Genomic DNA, 23,302 nt, shown 5'->3' with positions numbered 1-23,302 from the left:
TAGTTAAATGAATTAGACCAGTGTTTCCCAAACTTGACAATTTTAAGGCATGTGGACTTCAACTCCCAAAATTCCACAGCCAGCGTTGCTGGCTGTGGAATTCTGAGAGTTGAAGTCCTCATGCCTTAAAATTGTCAAGTTTGGGAAACACTGAATTAGACAATCATTAAGTGAATATGGCTTCCCCCCTTGACTTTGCTTGTCAGAAGCTGGCTGGGAAGATCACAAATGATGATTCATGTGACCTTTGAATGCTGTCATTATCATCAGTACATGCTAGTTACCAAGTGCCTGAATTTTGAAAGTGTGACGGGGAATGTTGTGACTGTTGTAAGTGTGAGGACCAGTCATAAGTCACCTTTTTCAGTGCCATTATAACTTTGACTGGTCACCAAATGAATGGTTGTAAGTGTCAAGTATTACCTGCAGTGTCGCAAAACTAGAATAATCGAGTATCACCAGTAATTTTCTTTTGAGAAAAAGTGGGACAATTACTAGAAATGGGGAAAGTCAGTTTTCTTATCATTTTAATACAAATCCATCTAATTTTTAGCTTTTGAACCAATATGTGAATCAACATGTAATATCTACACTTTTAATTTTTCCGATGCATTTCTCCATTTAAAACATAGAGAAATGGGATGCAGTTGTACTGTATATTAATAGAAATAATGCTTAAGTGTCTCATATTGAAGTAAATTTACATTGCTGATCAACTTCATCAAGCGGAACTCTTTCTATAAAATTTACCAAAAAAGGAATGTTTTGTGGTTGCATTGCTCAAGGGGACTTATTTTCTAGAAGTGCATGTATAGGATTGCATCGCCTTATAGCCTTTGAAGTTTGCTTGAGCACAGGATGCAGCTGGGGCAGTCTGGAAACTGAAGCTGTGTGAAAATAGAAGAACCTGGGCATAATCTTATTTATTTTGAGCTCTCTTGACAGAAGATAGAATTGCTTTCTTTATAGAGGTGCAGTTATAATTGCATAAATAGAACAGCTCATTCCTACTGCAAGTCAGTAACTGTTTACCGTTTATCAGGTTTTGTTCCTTTAAAATTCTCTTCTGAAGTTGTTATGGCAGGAAAATTAACTAATCAAAACCTGTGATGAGAAGCTACTGGCCCTTTGCTAAGTAAAACCTTTTGTTCCTATATTAGTTTTTTTTTTTAAACTTCTCTTCAAAAGATACAAAGAACTCTACTAAGATGCCAGTGACCTTTACAGAAATAGGATTGGTTTTCTAGTATCCTGGATGTTTATAGGAAACAGCAAATTTAGAAACACCCAGATTCAGATCTACCAATGGTTGCTGAATACATTTTTTTGTTTTAGCTTTTGCCTCCTATATTCATAGGGCAGGGAATTGTTATTCTACCACACTAGCCAATCCTGACTAATCTGAAAGCTAAGCAGGGTCAACTCTGATTAATACTCAGATGGGGCATTTTGGGAAGTCCAGCACTATAGGCTAGTCTGGAAAGTTGAAAAAAAAATAGCAAACCTATTCTGTATTATATTAAGACAACTGTGTAGGTATGTCCATGCAAGCCCACAACAGCAAGGCTTGACTTGATGGGAATTTTGCTTGTTATTATGCAATTCCAAAAAGAGTTTAATTTAGCAACCAAGTTAAACCTATTGTTTGAATAAAGTCACTGTGCAGTTTGGGAGAGATTGTTCAATCTGGGCATTTCTGCAAGGGATAGCAGAAAACCAGTAGACAAATTTGCATGGCTTTTTAGGTTAATTTTAGACCTAACGTGTCAAATGGATCTAGAGCTAATATAACTAGGCTGCCAAAATCTGGACAATCTCTAGGTCACCATAATCTTTTACAATTTTTAATTACAGTATAACCAAATGGAAAAAATGAATATTCTGTCTGAAGTATCAAATTTCATGAGAAATGACTAAATCAAAATGGGTAAAAAAAAAAAAAAAAGCAAGATCAATGGGGTCTTTGGAGCAGATGCTGTGCTGCATTATGGCTCCAAGGCTCCTCCAAAATTGCCATTCAGTCTGACAGAAGGAATCATTATTTATTCCATTTAATAGAGTTAGTGGGTTGTTTTCCTGTGCCACTCTCTATTCCGTTGGAGCCAACTTCTGGGATGTTCCTCCAAGACCAGCTGCAACCTTCAGTCCAGTATTTTTCAAACTTGGCAACTTTAAGACGGTAGACTTCAACTCCCAGAATACCCCAGCTACGTGGCAATTGAAATCAATTAGGTTTAAGTTTCTTCCTCTGATCTTTAAGCTCCTGCCTCTCTTGTCTAGTTGTTTCCTAGGCATTCCCCTCATTCGCCAAGGTCATCCGTACATTCCATTATAGCCCCTGAAAAGTATTTACCTCCTTGGAGTTTTAGGCTGAAGCAATCTTTCTTAGACTTGGATCCTGAGGTAACATTAGATTATAACCTCCAAGTTCCTTGACAATTTTGGGACTGAAAGAAGTTATGGTCCAACAATTCTGGTTCGAGATTTAATAAAATTGCCTTTAGGGAGAGAACATAAACTTTGCTTTATCTCATAGTTGCCAGGAGTTTTGAGATACGTATATGACAGTCCCATTTAAATGTGATTGACTAGTTTGTGATTCATGTGTCTTGCAATCTGAGTTAAAACCTTGTCTATTTGGAGGACCTGGAATAAGCTGCTTTAGGCTGATGGAATGAATTTTAATGCCGCGATCCCCAACTGGTCGTAAGTCGAGGACTACTCAACTGGTCGTAAGTCGAGGACTACTCAACTGATGCAGCACCGTTTACAGAATGGGACTTTTGGCGGGCTAGAGCAGGGCAGAGACAGCCTGGACAATTCCTATTGGCTTTTGAAAGCCAATAGAATTAGACTCTATTCAAGAGACTCTATTCTATTGGCTTTCAAAAGCCAATAGAATAAAAGGGAGTAGCACAGCTAAGGAAAAGGGGGAAAAAATGGTGGACTGCGTTGTTTGGCGACCCCTGTGAAATGGTCGTTCGACCCCAAATGGGGTCCTGACCCACAGGTTGAGAACCACTGATCTAGATGCAGAAGTCTATTCTATCTAGTCTACCCTGTAGTTGCTGTCTTCCTGTGAGTCCCAGCATGTTTTTCTTAACAGCTTTTCTTTTTTCTCAAAACCATTGGTTTTCTGTTTTCTGACATAAGAATGAAAAAAGACAAATTTATGCCACCTCTTTTTCTGACCCTTTTGCTTCTAGTGCTTGCCATAACACATGTGGCCACAATTTTTGGGACCTAAACTCCCTGCTGAGGTATGAAGGATTACTAGACATTCATATCTTTGAAAACTGCAGCTTCTCATCAACAGCTTTTCAGGAACTCAATTTTTTTTTTTAAAGATTCGTTCTGATTATAATGTAACAACCTTGTTCCTTTTATATTCTGTCAAAACATTAATTTGAAGCTCCACCTGAAAAAGGAATGTTTATTTATTTTGCTGGGATGCCTACTGCTGAATGCCTGACATTTTGCCCTCTCTAGGAAGCTTGAAAACAATGCCTAAACAATTCATAAATTTGTTTTCCACTGCAAAATCACAGCCCTCTATGCAATATGTATTTAATATGAATAATGCTGGCCCAAGTTTATTCTTTAATGTATTTCTGAATTATCCTTCCATTTGTAAAACCAGGAGGATACCTACCATAAAACTATGAAAATAAAATAAAATGCAACAAGTTGGAAGAGTGAAGAACAAATATGTGTATTGCAATAAATATGAATCCTAAAATTAGGGGGTATGATTAATCACAGAAAGCTTCTTCAAACAGTGTTGTTTTTATTAGTCTTCTACCCATTGAGTCTTACTTCAGCTCTGCAATCAAACAGCTTCATCCATCATGTTTGAGGGTGGCGGGGTGAAAGCAGACTGCCCAGAATGTGCTGCACTTTCACACGTGGTCCTGTTTTTTCACACCAGTTGCTTTAGAAATATCTTAAAAATCAGTTTACCAACTTTAAACTATTAGTCCAGCAATAAGATGGGGGAAATAATGTGTACCGTTTCCTTGAAACTCAGGCTTCTATGCAGCATTATTTGTTTCTTCAGTTCTGCTACCAGTCTTCAAGAGACCCTGCCTGCTGAGATAAGGTGAGTTTGCAAAATGTCTGGTCTGTTATTTGAGAGCTGGACATTATTAGCTAAGCTCAGACTGAGTATTAGTTACTCTGCTCTCCATTCTGTTCTCTAATTCAGAGCAAAAAAAAAAGCTGCTTGTAGGAAACTATTGTTTTTATGATCAAAATCTGCATATTACTATAATTCTTGTGTCTGTAACTTTTAACTGGGTGAAACAGTGTATTTTAGGGCAACAATTTTTAAACCAAGATACCTCAGATGGGCTAATTTACAGAATGTGTCCAAAATCTGAGATCCTGTGGGATTCAAATTTGGCGAATTTGTGGTTGTTTCAGTGCTGCCATGCTGCTGCTTGGAGCTTCAATAGACTGATCCCACCCTAGTCCTTTGAAGACGCCCTTTCTTCAGCTGCTGGTGGTCAGGTAGACTATAGTACTTCTGGGGACAGGGGAGGGGCAGAAAGAGTGGGCCCATCATCAACTACCAGAGGGCAATCAGCTATGGTCAAGTTGTCAGGAATTCAGAAGTTGCTCCCATTCCATTGCTTTTTTTACCCTTAGTCATTCCTTTTCTCTGTTTAGGTAAGGAAATCTCTGAAAGAATGACCGACAGGTCACGGGCTGTCTGGTATGCAACCTGAGTGTCCAATTTGAAACAGTTATAATTGTGGAATAGGGAGAAATAATAAGATGGACAAATTGCTATCAACTTCCTTAGTCTTCTCTTGTTGTTGTTGTTAATTGCGAAGTCGTGTCCGACCCATCGCGACCCCATGGACAACGTTCCTCCAGGTCTTCCTCTACCATTTTCTGGAGTCCATTAAGTTCACACCTACTGCTTCAGTGACTCCATCCAGCCATCTCATTCTCTGTCGTCCCCTTCTTCTATTGCCCTCAATCTTTCCCAGCATTAGGCCCTTCTCCAGTGAGTCCTTCCTTCTCATTAGGTGGCCAAAGTATTTGAGTTTCAACTTCAGGATCTGGCCTTCTAAAGAGCAGTCGGGGTTGATATCTCTTCTAGGACTGACCTGCTTGAACGCCTTGCAGTCCAAGGGACTCGCAGGAGTCTTCTCCAGCACCATAGTTCAAAGGCCTCAATTCTTTGGCGCTCAGCTTTTCTTATGGTCCAACTTTCACAGCCATACATTGCAACTGGGAAAACCATGGCCTGGACTATACGCACTTTTGTTGGCAGGGTGATGTCTCTGCTTTTTAGAATCTTCTTTTACTCAGGACTAAAGAAAGATCTGGTAACTTTGATGCTATTCCAAAATTATCCTTTCTTTACAAGAAAAATGGACATGGAGATAGTTATTTTTAAATGAATTGGGAAAAAAAGGAATTTATTTCTAAACAACATTGTAAACAAACATTTCATGCTGTCCTTGGGATCAATAAAGCACATGAAAAAATAAGGGAGAGAAAAATCAAATCAGTTAGCCCAAACCAAGAATGTAGTCAAATAATGAACAAGAACTATTTGCTTATTAAAAATATAGCTCGCCACAAATAAATTGTGCTTCAGTCTTAAAAAAAAAAAACAACCAGTAGGTGTTTGTTTACTACTCTAGTATTAGGTTGCTTAGATTGGGCCAGGAATTCATCAGCACTTGGGAGATTTAAAAAATGTTTACTTTCTATATTTTTGCTCTTTTTGACAATACTATATGCTTCCCTGCATCATGAATTCCCACCATGAGCATATGTGCAATCTCTACAGTCCCTGGCACATGTTTCATAACATACACTTATCTTACTTGAGATAAAACCTTTGATCTCTGCAGAAAAAAGGAACTATATGTAATAACATAGTTTTGCTTGGATTTTTGTCTAAGCATGGTACAACAAAAAATGGAAAAATAAAAACTCATACAAGCCCAGGACTGGGACAACAACTTGCATTCTATCCAGAGGAAGGTTATTGTCTATACCACTTGCCATCAAAATTTGGACTGGGTATCTCTCTGTGTCTCCGTCTCTCTTATTTAGAGACCACCCAGGGAGAAAGCAGAGCTGTTTAACTCATACATTGCATTAGTCTTCACACAAAAAGAAACTATAGCCCAACATACCCCTCCCCCCAAAAAAACACTGCATAAAACATATGAAGAATGGCTGCAGGACTTGGATTTGGCTAGTCTAAAGAAAAGAAGAAATAGGGGAGACATGATAGCAGTATTCAGTATTTGAGGGGCTGCCACAGAGAAGAGGGGGTCACATTATTCACCAAAGCACCAGAGGGCAGGACGAGAAATAATGGTTGGAAACTGATCAAAGAGAGAAACAACCTGGAATTAAGAAGAAACTTCCTGACAGTGAGGACAATTAACCAGTGGAACAGCTTGCCTCCAGAAATTGTGGGTGCTCCATCATTGGAGATTTTTAAGAAGAGACTAGACAGTCACTTGTCTGAGATGGTATAGGTCAGTGATGGCGAAACTTTTAGAGACTGAGTGCCCAAACTGCAACCCAAAACCCACTTATACATCTTCGGGTGCCAGGTGGGTGTGGCTTTCAAGCCCCCGGGCTTGCCATGAGCCGGCGGGACATGGGGAGGACGCAGCCAGCAGCTGGGCAACGTTCGCAGGGGGCCCATGAGCACCGCCTGACTCCCAACAGTCAGTTGGGAGTCGGGTCGGCGTCCGGACGTTGGTGGGGAGCCAACGGGTCTGCTACACACCATCTGGCTCCCGACAGCCAGCTAGGAGTTGGCCCAGCATGCGAACCTCAGCTGGGAGTCAGACTCGCCATGCACCGCCCGACTCCCGAAAAACAGCTGGGAGTCAGCCCAGCCTCCGCGTGTCAGCCCGGCTCCTGAAAATCAGCTGGGAGTCGGCCAGGCTCCTGGCCGGCAGCTGGGAGTCTGAGGCCGCCAGACGCCGCGGGTGCCTCCCTCCATGGAAATGGACGGCGGAGACATCCCCACCACCGGCTGGGCATTTGAGCTAAGCCAGCCGGATGCCAGGGGGATTATGCCTCACCTCAGCTGCCTCTCCCTCTTACTGGGTGCAGGGGGAAGGAGGCAGAGTGCTGCCTGGTTGTCTGATAGAACAGCTGGAACAGCGGAGGCTGTGTTGGTGCATCTAGAGGGGGGAAAAGCGGACATTGAACTACACTTTTTATCCATACGGACCGGATGCTGGCTTGCTGATTGGGGTGGGGTTGGTGGGCGGGGCACATCTATGTAAAGTGCTGGGAGCAGTTCACTCCCAGTGCTGACTTTTTCTTTGCATTAAAGTTTGCTGGTCACTTGTTCCTTCTGTGTCTGGAGTTTATCAGCAGCAGGTAGAAGACCAGCTGACAGTGGCCCATTGGGTGCGTGTGGCCCATTGGGTGGGCATGGCTACGGTGGTAACGGCAGACTGAGTGAGACTAAAAAGTTCAATCAATCAATTCCAACTTTGCAGGATCTTTTTTTTCCCCACAAGGTTGAAATTGATTGATTGATTAAACCTTTTTTTTGCACACAGCGACAGAGGCCTAAAATGAAAAGGTTTTATAAAACCCAGCTGAAGGACTAGGACTGGAGTAACGGCGCATGTGCCTACAGAGAGAGCTCTGCGTGCCACCTATGGCACGCGTGCCATAGGTTTGCCACCAAAGGTATAGGTTCTCCTGCTTGAGCAGGGGGCTGGACTAGAAGATGTCCAAAGTCCCTTCCAGCTCTATTCTATTCTATTCCATCTCATTCTCAGGGCAGCTCTGGGCAGTTGGCTCTTTAGCCCTTTATGTCACATCATTCAGGCATATATTCTGGCAATTCTGTCTGTGTCTCCAGTTCTTATTAATTTAATCTGGCACCAGAGTGGCAATTTCCCCTAGGATTGCCAGCAGGTGTGAGCAAGTTGCAGCAGGCTCTAGTTCCATTTCTTCGGCTATTATAGTTTCACCAGTTCTTCCTTCTGCTGTAATGCTGCTGCTTCTGGTCAGGGATGTCTTTCAGGCAAGATACCTTATTAAAAAACTGGGATTGTCCCTTCCAAACCAAAGCAGTGGGCAGGTATGCATTATTGCTTTGGATTACTCCAGGTAGCATAGATTATTTAACATTTCCAGTGTAATGCTTTTCACACATTTGGAAGCCAATAGACTAGAGAAGACTGCCTTTGTTAGGATAAAAAATTACAAATTGGAGAGAAATCTTAGTTCCTAGCAAACAGGATTTACTAGAGAGAAAACTTTATCCGGTGTATTTTGAGTAATGCATGATTAATAGAGTGAGATGTAGTCATTAGAAGCCAGTAAGGTGATCAAAGGAGTAGCCATAATAGTCAACCATTCATCACCGGCCGATTACAAGATTTTTTTTTTTGCACAAAATTGTCTTTGTTGGCCATTACAACATTTATTCCGATGCAGTGAATGAAACAAAACAAATATAGCGATTCATTTACAGTTTATCTAATCATGGTATTAGCAAATAGAAACTGCTACAGCAATAAAAGATGTGATATTTCTGGTTGTTTATTTCAAACTAGTTCCGGTCAGGATTGAAAAGTTCATTTTGTTATGGAAATTAAATGCTGATGCAGATGAACCAATGTAGCTGTAGACATTACTGAGAATATATTTTTCAGAAAAAAGCTGGTATCCAGATGTGCAGGAAGTTATGTTCTTAGACATTTGGATAGCACCACATTAGCAGATTAGTTGTAGCAGACTCCATGCAACCTGATAAACTAAAACTTTTACCAGATGGCAGCAAGCTTTTGCCTACATGGAAACAGGACAAACCATGTTGGCCTTAAAGGCATGAGAAAAGCCACTGGGAACAGCCACTGTTAATTCTCAAACCTAAAAGAGACTATGAGTTTTCTTTTTCCCAGAACAAGCTTAATTCATACTACATCAAGCTTATTATGTATTCTGTACATAATCAGAGAAATATCGTGAGAATCACTTATTTCCCTGTAGATTCGTTTGCTTCTTTGCTAGAGAATTCTGGCAAGGAGTATAATCCTAGGATTACCCCCAATCAGAAAACCATTGATGGTGGTATTCATGAAGAGGCCCTAGTGGACTGTGCTGTTGAAATGAGGAGCTTTTGCTGCCAGATTAAGAGGCAGGGGCCTAGAAACCGTCTGCATTTCCTTTAATGAATTCTCTCCACAAATAGATTTTTAGTAACAAATGGCTGACAACACAGTTTCCTTGATTTCCCTGACAAGGCTGAGGTGTTTTTGGTAAAAGCAAGAGCAGGTGTTACTGGAAGTAGTACTGGGAATTGTTTGCGGGATCACGACAACTGGACTTTAGGCCAAATCTCCAAAGTGATATACATACCTGAATACCAGATCAAGGAATAAGACAGAAGAATCACCTCTGAGCAATGGAAATCTGGAGAGTCCCTAGATACCATACATTATGGAAAATCTAGGATTTATTATTTCCACCATACAATTTTTTAGTAGCTGGGCCACATTTGCACTATGCATGAAGCCCAGTGATATAAAAGGCAACTACTTTGGGTTCTGCCAACACAGGGATCATGTTTAGCCCCCTTTTGCTGCCCACTCCTTACATATGCCTTCAGCAAACCTAGTCATGCCAGATGAGTTCTTGCACCTGGGCTGCAGATGTTCCTATGACCACAGGAAGGGAGCAAAGAGCATGAGCTTTCTGCATTTGCAGCCCAAAAGCGATTTTTTGCGGCTTAGATACCTTTGTGTAGTGGCCAAGAGGAGCCATAGCTAAAAAGCAGTCCAGAAGGAAGGAATGAGCAAGCAAGGGCAATAGCTGCCGCCACTATGGCTGATAGCACCTGCTGCCATTCTTGTTATCTCAGCAGCAGCGGCATTCACTGGAAGCTGAGCCCTTAGAGAGAATGGTAGCTTCCGCAGGGATCATGGCCAGCTGCTCTCCACATCTAGCTTTCCTTCCCTTTCCTGTGTGAAAAGACAGTCCTTAAGGCTTGTCTGTTTGATCTGGTTGTCCCAGGCCATTAAGAGCAGAAGAACATTGTATTTCCACATTCCTAGCCCACAAGCAACGCCACCTCCACCTCCATTTTTTTCCTGCTGAACATTAAACATACTGTTTTTGCCAGTACAAATGGTATTGTTTGGTCACCTACAATGGCTTCATTTCATTGGAAACCAAGCATCTCCATTCAGTTGATTACTGTGGCAGAAAAGCCCCTTATCCAGTCATTTGTCACTGTCTTCCATGATTATTTTGTCCTGAAGTGCTGCTAGGCTTTCTGCCCCTTTCTGAAGGGACTTTAATCACCAAACCTGGTGGGTTGTGTTTTTTTTAATCTTTGTTTCACCAGTGAGATGGTGAGCCTTTCAGTTGTTTTCTTTTTCTATGCCTGCCTTCTCTCCCCCTCACTTCTGCTCCATTCAGCCATCTGCTTGCAGTAAGTTTACATCCCCAGTGATTAATTATGAGTTTGGGTGGAAAAGGAGCCAAAGACCGAGAGAGTGATTTGGGCTGCTGGAATGATGAAAGACTGGGCTTATTTTTTTTTTTCCTAACCAATTCACTTATGGAGTGGTAAAACTATGGACTATTTTTTTTTTTAAAAAAAAGGTACAAGTGACCAGAGTGCTGTCTGTTCCCCCCCCCCCCACCCCAAGTGACAGGAGGAATGGTAAACAAAGTGGTCTTTTCTTTTTTCTCTTTTCTCTTTTTTCTTTTCAACTGATTTACTAGTAGATACATCAGAAGGGAAGGGATGTAAGAGTGTCAACCAAGAAGCACTGATGAAGGTCTATTAGGTGAAATCACATGTCCTCAAAGATCTGCCATGGGAAGGATAGGGTTTGCTTCTTGCTTTCTTGGCACTGATGGTATGGATAAAGCATCAGAGGAATCTACAAGTCAGAGCACATGGTAGCAATGGTCTAGATCAGTGAGGGCAAACCTTTTAGAGACCGAGTGTCCCAAAACCTCCTCGCCCCTGTCCTGCCCTCACCTCTCCTGCCTGCAGGGCCACTCACCAACTCCATGACCCACCACAGCAGATCGCCCAGGTGGCCCAGCAGGGTCATAGCAGTCATGCCCTCTGTCTGCGCCCTGCAGCATCATCTGTATGTGATGGGGCACGAGAGCGGAGTCTTGTCCCCGCTGCCCGGCTGCCATGTCCTTGGCTGTGCTGCTCTGCACAGGCTGCGCCTGGGTTGAGTCTCCTCCAGGGGGGCTGCTGGTGAGGAGGGGACCACAGGGGGAGGCGAGGCTGGGGCAACGGCGTGCGTGCCCACAGAGAGGGCTCTGAGTGCTGCCTCTGGCACCCATGCCATAGGTTCGCCACCACTGGTCTAGATAGAACACCAGCCTATCACTGAATCCAAGAAAGGAAACATTTTGTAGCATTTTACAGCTTGTAAATATTTCCTCTAAAATTTTTAGTCATCTCTAGTGTCCAGTTTTTATCTCTGTTATGTTTTCCAAAAACCAAAAACAGTTCTATCTCCCACTACAAGCTGTTGGTTCTTTATAATTAATAACAAAGTTTTATTGTAAAAATTTCAATATTCCAAATTTATCTGGACCCTTAGTTTGTTTATAACGTTCTAGGATTTAAAAAAAAATATTTGGCCTTTTGCTGTTTCTTTCAAATGCTTTAATTCTTAGGCTTATAATTAAGTTCTCTTTAGTTCAAAGTTGAAGATAACTCACTTGCTGAAGCTTTTTAAAACTTGCCATTCTGAAGGTCTCTAATAGTTTTAAAATGGTTAATAGGCAATTTCTGTGAGTGATTAGAATGTGAGGTTTGTGAACTTAGTGTCCTTTAAAGCAGGGGTCCTCAACCTTGGCAACTTTAAGACTTTGGACTTAAACTCCCAGAATTCCTCAGCCAGCAAGGCTGGCTGAAGAATTCTTGGAGTTGAAGTCCACAAGTTGAAGTCCACAATTCTTAAAGTTGCCAAGGTTGAGGACCCCCACTTTAAAAGACTGCCATGGTTTCAAACAAGATGGCTAATTTCTTCCTCTCCTTGCTTTCAAGCCCATGCAATCAACTGTCCCACAGTCTCCTCATGAAAAGCAGCTGTTCAGAGCACATGGGGCAATCTCCTTTTCTTAACCAGAGTCCAAGGAGCCTGTCCCTTCAATAGTTCCTTGCCATGGTCCTCAGCTCTGCAAAAGTTCTCTAAACATCCCCCAGAAGTCAAAAGAAATGGGATTTCGATTACATGGTTATGACTGCCATATTCACTTTTTCGTGCCGTCCCACCCACATGGACACCTCTGTTCTCTTGGCAGGAGTGATTTCAGAGTAAGGTAAAATGTCAAGATGGTGGCTCTGACAGGGTAATCAGAGCTTGACACAATGAATCTTTATGCATGTTACTCATGTGATGACCATACCTTGAAGATACCCGTCTCCCGACTTTTTTTTGCCTTTGACAAAGTGCCACCTGGTGGTGAAAAATAGTATGACAAGATGCTCTTCTTAATAGATGGTAGAGCAGGGATAGGTAGCTTATCTTCACAGGGTAAGTTCATGCAACATTCTCAGCACCAAAGAAGTCATCCACATTTTAGTCTCGATAAGGTTAAAGTATTTTGGCTAATAGTTTGCCTGGATATAAAACAGATTCCTTTACTGTATTTTTTCAACACTGAAAATAGAAACTGCAATTAGTGCATGCTTCATCTTCCAAAGTGAAGTTGTTTGAATGTACTTTAAAGATCTGGGGTAAACCAGAATGTGGCCACTTATATTTTCCCATGCTGACCACAATGAAGCTTTTGTCAGTATGGTAAACAGGTTACTGTTGGCTGTATTTCCTCCCATTTGTGATGAAGCTCCCATGGCTAGAAGTATCTGGCAGCTGGAAAACTCATCTGAAAAAAAAATCTGTCAGTCTTATTTAACATAACTGTTTCAAATAAAAATGCAAACCTGTACAGTGCTAGTTAAGGATGGGTACAATTTGAATGGCAGAAGTGATACAACCTGTAAATATAGTGCAGGTATAAGCTTTTGGGATGAAATACCAACAGAAAGGATTATACCTACAGTACTTTCGGGGTAACATTAAGACATCCTTAAAATCAAAGGATCACATTCTGGTATATATTGACTAAAGACTGGGATTATATATCGAGGAATACTGACTTAAATAATATACATCTTGAGATCATCAGTGCTGTGAGCAGAAAGGCAGTGTGGTGTTTTCGGATAGAGAAATTTGGAGATTAGAAATTATTATTGGGTGGGGAGGAAAGGAATTCTGTGTGATTTTCAGTCAAGATAGCATATAATTTCAACATACTAAAAGGCACGCTTTTAATTTCAAGTGGGATTTTAAGAACCCATCATGATTGTTGCAGATATAAGTTTCATTTGCAGACATACAGGCAGGACATAGGAAAGAAAGTGCCCTTTCATGGTTGGAAGGCAGGAATCTGGGTGGAAGAAGATTTTATTGTAAATGTTAACTTTGCTGTATGTCTTTCAATTCCACTATAGAAAAATTTATAGAAGCATTCTAGGGCTTAAATTCTAGTCTTAAATGGATTATAAAAGCTAAGCAGCTTTGATATTTTAGGTTCACTGTGAACCAGGACATCTAACACTACGCAGCTAAACATTTAATGTTGTTCTAATTTATTGATCATATTTATAATTTGAATGAAATATTTTTTCTTTCACATAAATTCTTCCTATTGGCCTTTGCATTATACCACATTACGAGTCAACAATTTCGTTGTAGTTTTCTGATAATATTTTAAATGTATAAAATATGCTACCTCTGACTGTTTTCTCTTATATGATTTTTATCCCTTTCTCCTTTATGTGATCTCATATTCTGAGTTTCATAATAATAATAATAATAATAATAATAATAATAATAATAATAATAATAATAATAATAATAATTGAACACCATTGGCATTGACAAATTCGCTATTAGTCAATTGCAAAAGGCGGCCTTACTAGGAACTGCTTCCATCCTGCGACGATATCTGTAATACCATCAAACATCCACATCTGCCTATCCCAGGTCCTGGGTAAGGACTCGATAGGTAGACAAAATGCCAAATCCAGTCTGAACATCTGGCTGACTGTGCGATGATCAATAATAATAATAATGATGATGATAAAGTTGGAAGGGACCTTGAAGGTCATCTAGTCCAACCCCCTGCTCAGGCAGGAAACCTATACCATTTCAGACAAATGGCTGTCCAGTTTCTTCTTAAAAACTTCCAGTGTTGGAGCATTCACCGCTTCTGGAGGCAGGTTGTTCCACTGGTTAATTGTTCTAACTGCCAGGAAGTTTCTCCTTAGTTCTAGGTTGCTGCTCTCTTTGGTTAGTTTCCACCTGTTCCTTCTTATCCTGCCTTCAGGTGCTTTGGAAAATAGCTTGACTCCCTCTTCTTTGTGGCAGCCCTGAGATATTAGAACATAGCTATCATGTCCCCCCTCGTCCTTCTCTTCGTTAAATTAGACATACCCAATTCCAGCAACCGTTCCTTATATGTTTTAGCCTCCAGTCCCCTAATCATCTTTGTTGCTCTTCTCTGTACTCTTTCTAGAGTCTCAAAATCTTTTTTACATCATGGTGACCAAAACTGGATGCAGTATTCCAAGTGTGGCCTTACCAAGGCATTGTAAAGTGGTATTAATACTTCACGTGATCTTGATTCTATCCCTCTGTTAATGCAGCCTAGCACTGTGGTGGCTTTTTTGGCAGCTGCTGGCTCATATTTAAATGATTGTCCACTAGGACTCCGAGATCCCTCTCACAGTTACTACTATTGAGCAAGGTACCCCCTATAAAATAAATTTTATTTATTTTCAAATAGAGACAACATTGCTGAAATAAGGCCATCTTTGTAGCTGGTGCAATGCAATACATTATGATTGAGTTAAAAACTATGATTTGTTGAGTATGTAATTGTAGGTGGTCATGCACAATACACTAAACCTAAAACTGGCTTATGATCCACAATGGCCAATTCAAACAACATACTGAGTCAACATCACACAAACCATTATGGCTTAGTGTATGGTTCAATCCTAGCAATAGAAGACAGAAAAATTGTGTTAACATTTAGTTTTCTTTGGAATTATTGCATCTCCATTAATGAACATATGAGCCTGGAAGACTTCACTGACTTTCAACCCTGCAGGAGGACAGTAGTTTACGATTGTGCTGGTTAAAGACTGCAATGAATTTTTTTAGTTTGGTTTTATTAGTTTAACCAAAAGGTGACAGCGCTACTGGGTTTTGAACATGGAAAATGCAATGCTGATCTTTTAGGGGAGGAATGTGAAGTGGGCACCAAATCTCAGGGATAAAAAAAAATCCAGACAACCATGTCTTTTCTCTTTTTTTTTCATTGTTTGCTGCCATCTAGGGCTCATCTGGATTTTTGCCACCCAAGTCTGGCAGCAAACATTTGTGTCTCTGGGCTGGCCAATGCATTTCCCTTTACAGAAGGTAGTAAATACAAACGGTATGCATAATCCAGAATAGATTCTCTTGTCTTCTAATTAAATTAATGTTATGGTATTTATAGCTCATCTTTCTGTAAGGAGCTCAAAATATTTGGAAACCTCTGGCCACTATCTATTTTGTCTCCATGAAGCTTTCTAATATAGCCTATGCAAGGAAATCTTAGCTGGCCCAGTATCAATTAGTGAGCCTCAAGAGCAAGCAAAATGTGGGTCTGCCTGGACTTATTCTGCAAATTCTTTCGATTATATGGTATCCCGTTGTGATCAGTTCTCTGGAAACAGAATCCTACTCTTCAGTATTACCTCATTTCCTTCCTTGCTTGCTGTGTTTTAGGTCTAGACTGTCCTCAGCACCACATGGTCTGGTTTAGGACGTAACGATTTTGATATTAAAACATATAAATAATATAGTGAGTGAAAATTTTTAGGTAAAATAGGAGAGGTTGAAAATGAAAAGTGATGAAAATATATAAATCATATCTGCTGCAGAAATATTGGACAACAATTCCCATCACTGCTATCATTTGCCATGTTGGCTGAGGTTCTGCAGTTTTAGCCAAATTATTTTGCCTGTTGCTGCAGGAGGCTTCTAAAAAATTAGAAGGTTTAATATCCTCTCCAGCCTGTAATTTAAGCAATTTAAGCAATGACATAGTTCAGCTCTTTAATTAGTCTAATCTATTATTTGTACCCCACTTTTTGCCTGTGGGCCCAGAAGAGCTTTAGAACAGCATGAAAAAAACTAAAACATAACCATACACTACTGAAAACCCTCTATTATACATAAATAGAAACACAGCAATCTAAAGGACAGCATAATATTATATGAAAAAATTATGTCATACTAGATATAATGCCAAATAAATCCAAAGCAAGGGGGAAGGGGGAGGAATCAGCATTAGGATTGTGGGTTAACCCTTTTGTTCCTATATTGGTTGTAATACATTTCCTCTAAATCTAGAACTTTTCTTAGGCATAGTGCAAAGTTAAAACATAGAATTTACTATAAAGTGTAGTAAAGGGAATTAGAGACATATTCATGGAAAGCTATCAATGATACAAGTTATGATATCTGTACATTATCTTTAAAGTCAGGGCAAGAATCTAGTTTAAAATGCTAAGCAATAATATGGTTTGTTGATATAAAACTATGATAGTATGATATTATCTATTACAATGGCTTAGCATTGTATGTCAGACATCACATCTGTTCAACTAATTCTGGTTAAAAAGATGACATAACCTATGAAACCAACCATAGCATTAAACCATGAGATAGTTTGTCTGGTTTTGGCTTAATGCAATGTGGGATTTGTAAACCATGGTTAATAGCTTACTATGATGCAAACTAATTAGTTATTATTTATTCAGCAAACCATAGTTAAACATTCCTTGACAGCATACAAACCAAGTGAGTGTATCTAACAATATCCACTGTCAGGACGTATGAGTTACATTGGGAGAGTCCCGAATAATAAGATCTTTCTTATCCATGGTTTGACTGAGGAAGACAAGATCAAAACCTGGATCTGAGAACTGAAGATCATTCGTACCTTCTACTTCTATTCTCCTAGGCATTTGGAGAGAAACAGATAATTTTGGTATTTTATACAAATGTTCTTTCTCTCTCCTGAATTTCTAGTTCTTTCTCTCTCCTGAATTTCTAGTACAAATTTAAAGTGGCTGTATCTTGTGATGAATAATTGGGACGAACCAGGAATTCTGGTGAACTGCTCACACAACTGCCTAGCAATCTCCCTACCTGGTTTCACAGTTTAACAGGATGCTACTGGGAAGTTAAACAGAGTTGGTATACATCAATTCACATATTAGCTGAGTGGGGAGGTAAAACTATAAATCAGTCCATAGTCAATTTTACAAAGTTAGGCAGAAATACTACCCAGAATTCCAAAAGGGTGATCATCATCAGGATTCCAAGGGATTAGATGCAAGCTATGGTACAGAACAAGTCCAACTGGGAAGTTCAAGGAATCGCTGAAATCAGACGAGATTCTTAGCACCAACAATGGGCTGTCACTAATACAAAGTTCCTGTGAGGCATAAGCCTTCTAAAAAGTCTTAAATATATCACTCTCCTGTATTCCTCATGTAAATGCAACTGAAGTTTTGCAGCTTTATTTTGTCATCATCAGTCTTCCTTAGAGGCAGCTCCTTTTTTACCAGACTAGTTTCTGTCTTTCTAACCCTATCTTACGTATTCTCACCAAGTGGCCTTCAAGGCCTTGGCTCTAATTACAGATCTGAAACTTCAGCATCAAAGTCAGGTATAGTGGAACCTGCTTCTGGCATTTTAGAGCTATTACTGAGACTTGGTTTCTCGGTATCTGAAATACCACATTCCTCACCCTGATCATTTATTGAGTAAGATGATATAGCTCTAACTTTACTCCTCTCTTCACAATAAGCCCTCCACCATTCTGTGGCCTTAATTTGGGGAGTTCTGGCAGAACTAAGAAATAAAACATGATGCCATAGGTTTTCTTCAGGATCTCTCTTCTGGCCCATCGATTTCTCCGCTTATGAAGCCTTGTAGGGTCTCCATCCCACCACCTGTGGTATCAAGAATCCAAACTCTGCTATATATTATACGTCATTTCATCTGTTGTTCCGTACTAATGGTGCTTAATACAGAGCTGAATGTTTTGGACAGTGTAGAACTAGAACTAGAAGGTGATTGTGGAATCTGGATTTAAAAGGGGGGGAGCTGGAACTTGAAGGGCTGGCAATGCTGGAAAAGGGTGGTTTTCTCTAACGGGTTCTAGTTTTCATGTCCCACCTTTCATAGGCAGATATTTGTAGACAACCACACTTTCTGCCTATTTGAACGAAAAATACTGCTTGTTATCAGGAATCTGCAAAATATTGTAATCTTTCGTGGTTTACTCCAGTTTTTTTAGAATCGTGGGACATGAAATTGAAGGCAATATTATTTTTGTTGCGGCAAAAAGCTAAATTTTTCACAGAATAAGATTCTCCCGAATTACATACCTATTACATGGAATCTGACAACTGGACAAGGTAAATGGATTCTCTATGCCTTTACTAGGGCCAAAAACTAATATTGAAAAGATAAATATAAGGCCCCATTTATTCAAAGAATTGAAAACCTGATTGTGCTTGTCAGCAGCTTGCCTATTGACATAACTTTTTATGGACAAATATAATGAAATATGGAACTCATTTATATAAAATACAGTAGATTAAAAAGAATGATAATCTTATATTATGGTAGAAGTAAATATACACACACTTGAATAATACTTAATTAGATAAATATCTAGAGAATTGTAACCATTAATTGTTATAACAATATATTATACTTTATTTCTTCATCTTTTTTAAAAAAAGTACTTTTATGTATTTTCTTCTCTTAAGAATGTTTCATAGTATCATAACTAATATAAGAATGTCTTGACCTAATGTTCGGGTTCTTGGGAAGTTTTGGAGTACATAAGAAGATTTATTTATTAAATTTATATACTAACCATCTCACTGTTTGGACTGACTCTAAGACTCTAGATTGTCAAGATACATCACCAGGAAATTATACAGCAAATTATTTAATCCAATTGTGCCCATAAATGGATCAGAAATTAGATCTTACTGACTTCTCTGCCCCTAGTATAGGCAATTAGACTGTCTATTGGTAATATCAAGGATTTCAAACACTGAATGCATTTTTTTTTCTTGTAAAAACAGTAAAGTTTCTAAGTAAAGTAACTTACTCCAAGAGGTAAAGAATTGCTCTTGGGCTGGTCAGTAAATTAATCAACCACTCTTCTCATGAGCAGTCATCTGTACTCCTCACCTTGTAGCTGAAGAAACAACAGGCTTTGAGCTAAAAATCAGCAACAGTCTCTGAATTTCAGGTACAGAATACTTCCTTCCTTCCTTCCTTCCTTCCTTCCTTCCTTCCTTCCTTCCTTCCTTCCTTCCTTCCTGTTATTTGTATATAATGCAATGATTTTCATAGAAAATTATTTTTCCTTGCAAACTATTGTGCTGTTCATTTTTTTCTTCCAGAACCTTTATTTAACCAGCCTTGAAATTCATATCCTCTTTTGGAATGCTAGAAGGAAGAGTATTCTATCATTTATGGATAGCCAGCAACCACTGAGGACAGAAACTGAAGATCTGCTTTTCCATATGAAACAGAGGAGGAATTTTTAGACCAGCCAGGATATAATTACCTATGTTGGAAGAGAGCCAAGATCACATAAGCTTAGCAACAGCAAAGTCCTAACGGTGCAAAGGGGATTGAGGGAAGCTGAAAAGAAAAACATAACAATGCAAGAGGGATGTTTTTACCATATGAGTAGCAAAAGCTGCTAGTAACCAAATATATACTTTCAAGGTCTAAAATACGAGAAAATTGATCAAAGTCAAGGGGAGGGTGAGCCTTCTGTACAGAGTTAGTAGTGATGAGGAGTCTATGGAACTGATTAAGAAATCATGAAGATGTGTTTTTTACTGAATCTGCAAAAGCTATGCTCAGTTCATACTGAGTGGGGTTTATGAATAAGAGTTTTAAACATTAAAATCTGTTCTTGATTGTGTGATAGATGATAGACAGACAGACAGACAGACAGACAGACAGACAGACAGATACATTTTAATTCCTGCTCAGGAATTAACATATATTACAATACTGATGTATATTTATTCCTTTCAATTCCTGTTCAGGAGATAACATGTTACTGACATACAATAAAATAACATGTATCAAAAATAAACAGAACAATTTGATTATATCTTTATTAAGAAAGTTAGTAACAAGCTCAGCATGCCTAAGGTCTGGTACCCAACTCTTAGTATCTACAGATATGGGAAATAGGGCTATGCAAATCTTTAAGAAAAAATGTTTTGTGATCCACAGGAATAAACAGGAAGCACCTCTTTTCAAAGCAATAAAGTAGCTACATCTTCCAGGCCCATAGCCATGGAAGCTCTTTGTGTGTATGCATGCTGCACAGCTATTTTGCTTCACTTTTTCCTCAGCAAAGTTCCTTTATTAGTTGCAGAGAAATGGATTTGCATATATGGCAATATTTACAAGACTGGCTTTAATGTTAGAAATATTCTTATCTAAAACAGAAGAGATGCCACCAGTCAGTGTAGGGGTTCTTAGACGAACAGTTTTCCTCACCATATTGCAGCTTCCTGTGTTAATACTTTATATAGCATTTTTCAAGTGCCAGTTCAGGAAAGCAGAGCATGTACAGTTTTATATTTTCAACAACATCTACTTTCAATAGAAGAGAAAATATGTAGCTCAGGATTGAACCATGAAGTCCTTGGTGCTGTTTTAGCTTGGTTGCAGACATTTCATTACCCGATTAGGGGACATCATCAGTGCTAGTTAAGTGTGGGGTTTACTCCCTGTTTATATACAATGGCTTGTCCTGCTGATGTTGGTGGAAGTGCGATTTTTCTCCCTGTTTGTTCCTTGATTAGGGTTTTGTTTTCTGCTTGATTGTTTGTCTGGTGTTAATCACTGCTTGTCTGTCTGTTGATTGCTGGAGAGAATGTATTTTGGTCTTTTTGTTTCCTTCTTAACTTGTTTTACTATCTCTTTAGAATTGCATGTAAATGTGATTTATCTCTATGTTTTTCTTGATGGCTGATTTGTCTGAATGTCAAGCATCCAGGAATTCTCTAGCGTTTCTGGATTTTGTTTGGTGTAGGATGCTCACAGTTTCCCAGGGTATATAAATAAGGAGCAAACTCCGTACTCACTAGCATTTATGATGTATCCTAGTCAGGTAATGAAATATCTTAAGCAAATGGAGCACTAAGGATTCTAACATGTGAATTGTGTGTTGAAACATGGGACATCTACAGTTTTAGTTGGCTTGTAAATTTTTTTGCATTTTCAGAAAATCCTATAAACACCGAAGAGACTTCTGTATATGACTTTAATACCTATTTTTGAGGCCTTTTCTCAGAACTCAGTCCATGTACTATCCACCTGTCCTTGAGCCAACAGGAAACTACACTGGTAAAATATTTGTTTGGCTACTATTGATCTTTGCCTTACCTCTGTATCTCTTGTCCTTGGATGTAATGTCCTGACTTCAGGTGTTAAACGAAGCCTTTGCTTAAACCCTCTGGTTTTGTTGTTATCACCAACCAGCTAGGATCTACAGGTTTACCATTAGCCAAAACACAGTACCATTCTAAGCGCCTGAAGGGAGACAAGAAGCAACGGATGGAAACTAATCAAGGAGAGAAGCAACCTAGAACTAAGGAGAAACTTCCTGGCAGTTAGAACAATTAACCAGTGGAACAACCTGCCTCCAGAAGCGGTGAATGTTCCAACACTGGAAGTTTTTAAGAAGAGACTGGACAGCCATTTGTCTGAAAAGGTATAGGGTTTCCTGCCTGAACAGGGAGTTGGACTAGATGAACTCCAAGGTCCCTTCCAACTTTATTATTATTATTATTATGGTTCATCGCACAGTCAGCCAGATGTTCAGACTGGATTTGGCATTTTGTCTACCTATCAAGTCCTTACCAAAGACCTGGGATAGGCAGATGTGGATGTTCGATGGTATTACAGATATCGTCGCAGGATGGAAGCGGTTCCTAGTAAGGCCGCCTTTTGCAGTTGACTAATAGCGAATTTGTCAATGCCAATGGTGTTCAAGTGGTGCTAAAAGGAGTAAACAAAAAGATATATAGATACACAGAAAATACCAACTTTAAATTAAGATGTTGAATATCTTTTTTTTTTTTAAAGGTCCAGTACCTATAGTTAAAAATCCCATCACTAACAGGCTAAGACTGGTTGGCAAACAAAAAGGCTGATACCAATGTCTGTCTTCAATATTGACTGAAATTCTGGGAGTTGTAGTTCCAACCCTTCTGGAGCTACCAAGTTACAAGAGACTTGCACCTTGAACTCTTAAAGGGTTAACATACTTTTTAAAACAGGTTATTCAAAGTCAGGAAATGTTAGAATGTAGAACTCTTGGCCTGATTGTCTTCTTCTTGTCTTCAAATCCAGACAAAGACTGCACTGAGGTTTATACATTTGTTCATCTGGAGTTTCTGCAGCACAAACACTGTAGCAGTGATTATCGTGGGAGAAGCTGAATCCAATTAAGCTCATCTGTGTGAAACATGTCAGAGAAGAAAAGATTTAGCAAGGCAGATATTTGAGAAGAAATGAGCAGCACAATGTCTTTTATTGTGTATTGGCCAACAGAAATGCAACACACTAAGTAAATAAAAGCTCAAGGAAAATCAACCTTCTAATTTCAGGCAGCTAAAAGGCAACTTAAACCGAAACAAGAAAGTAAAAAGTATATCATGTCAAACAATCTTTTGAAATGTCAACATTTAAAATTGCTTAGGTTCCCATGCAAAATAAATAAATAAACAAACAAACATAAGCTTTTAATATCACAACTGATGCCAATCTTCACATTTGCAAACCTCTTAACAGTTAATTAGAAGCAATCCCCACTGTTCTTTCAAGGAACAGGTCTATGGCATTGTTTCATTATACATTGTTTTCAGCCTGAAATGTAATTTGATGATTATATGAATAATTTTATTTTCACTTTCATACTATATAGTTATTATACATCAGTATAAAATAAAGGCTAACAAATTGTTTAAGTCAATTTGGCTATTTTATCCTGCATATAGTTAATATACCTGGTATGGACTTTAACAAATACAATCCCAGTTCAGTATTTGCATTGCACTGTTGAGTTAGAAATTACCTATGTGCAGCTCCTAATCAGCCAAATTAAAGGATTTTTAAAGGGTGTGGTGGAT

At 39.3% G+C, this 23,302-nt stretch overlaps 1 long non-coding RNA gene across 2 annotated transcripts in view; it reads left to right on the top strand.

Moving 5' to 3' along the window:
• The window catches only part of LOC120307225, a 34,814-nt gene extending 14,568 nt beyond the window's left edge, over positions 1–20,246 (top strand). Inside the window, exons 2-3 of one of the 2 annotated variants that reach the window (XR_005556474.1) lie at positions 18,406–19,386; positions 19,541–20,246. This is a non-coding gene — a long non-coding RNA (uncharacterized LOC120307225). The remainder of the gene's footprint in view (positions 1–18,405; positions 19,387–19,540) is intronic. The other variant, XR_005556473.1, reaches the window with a different exon arrangement.
• Positions 20,247–23,302: the final 3,056 nt, after the last annotated feature.

The sequence above is a fragment of the Crotalus tigris genome, unplaced genomic scaffold (assembly GCF_016545835.1).
Source record: "Crotalus tigris isolate CLP2741 ecotype Arizona unplaced genomic scaffold, ASM1654583v1 scf7180000017771.5222438, whole genome shotgun sequence".
Taxonomy (NCBI): domain Eukaryota; kingdom Metazoa; phylum Chordata; class Lepidosauria; order Squamata; family Viperidae; genus Crotalus; species Crotalus tigris.
This window is presented reverse-complemented; position numbering and strand designations above follow the sequence as displayed.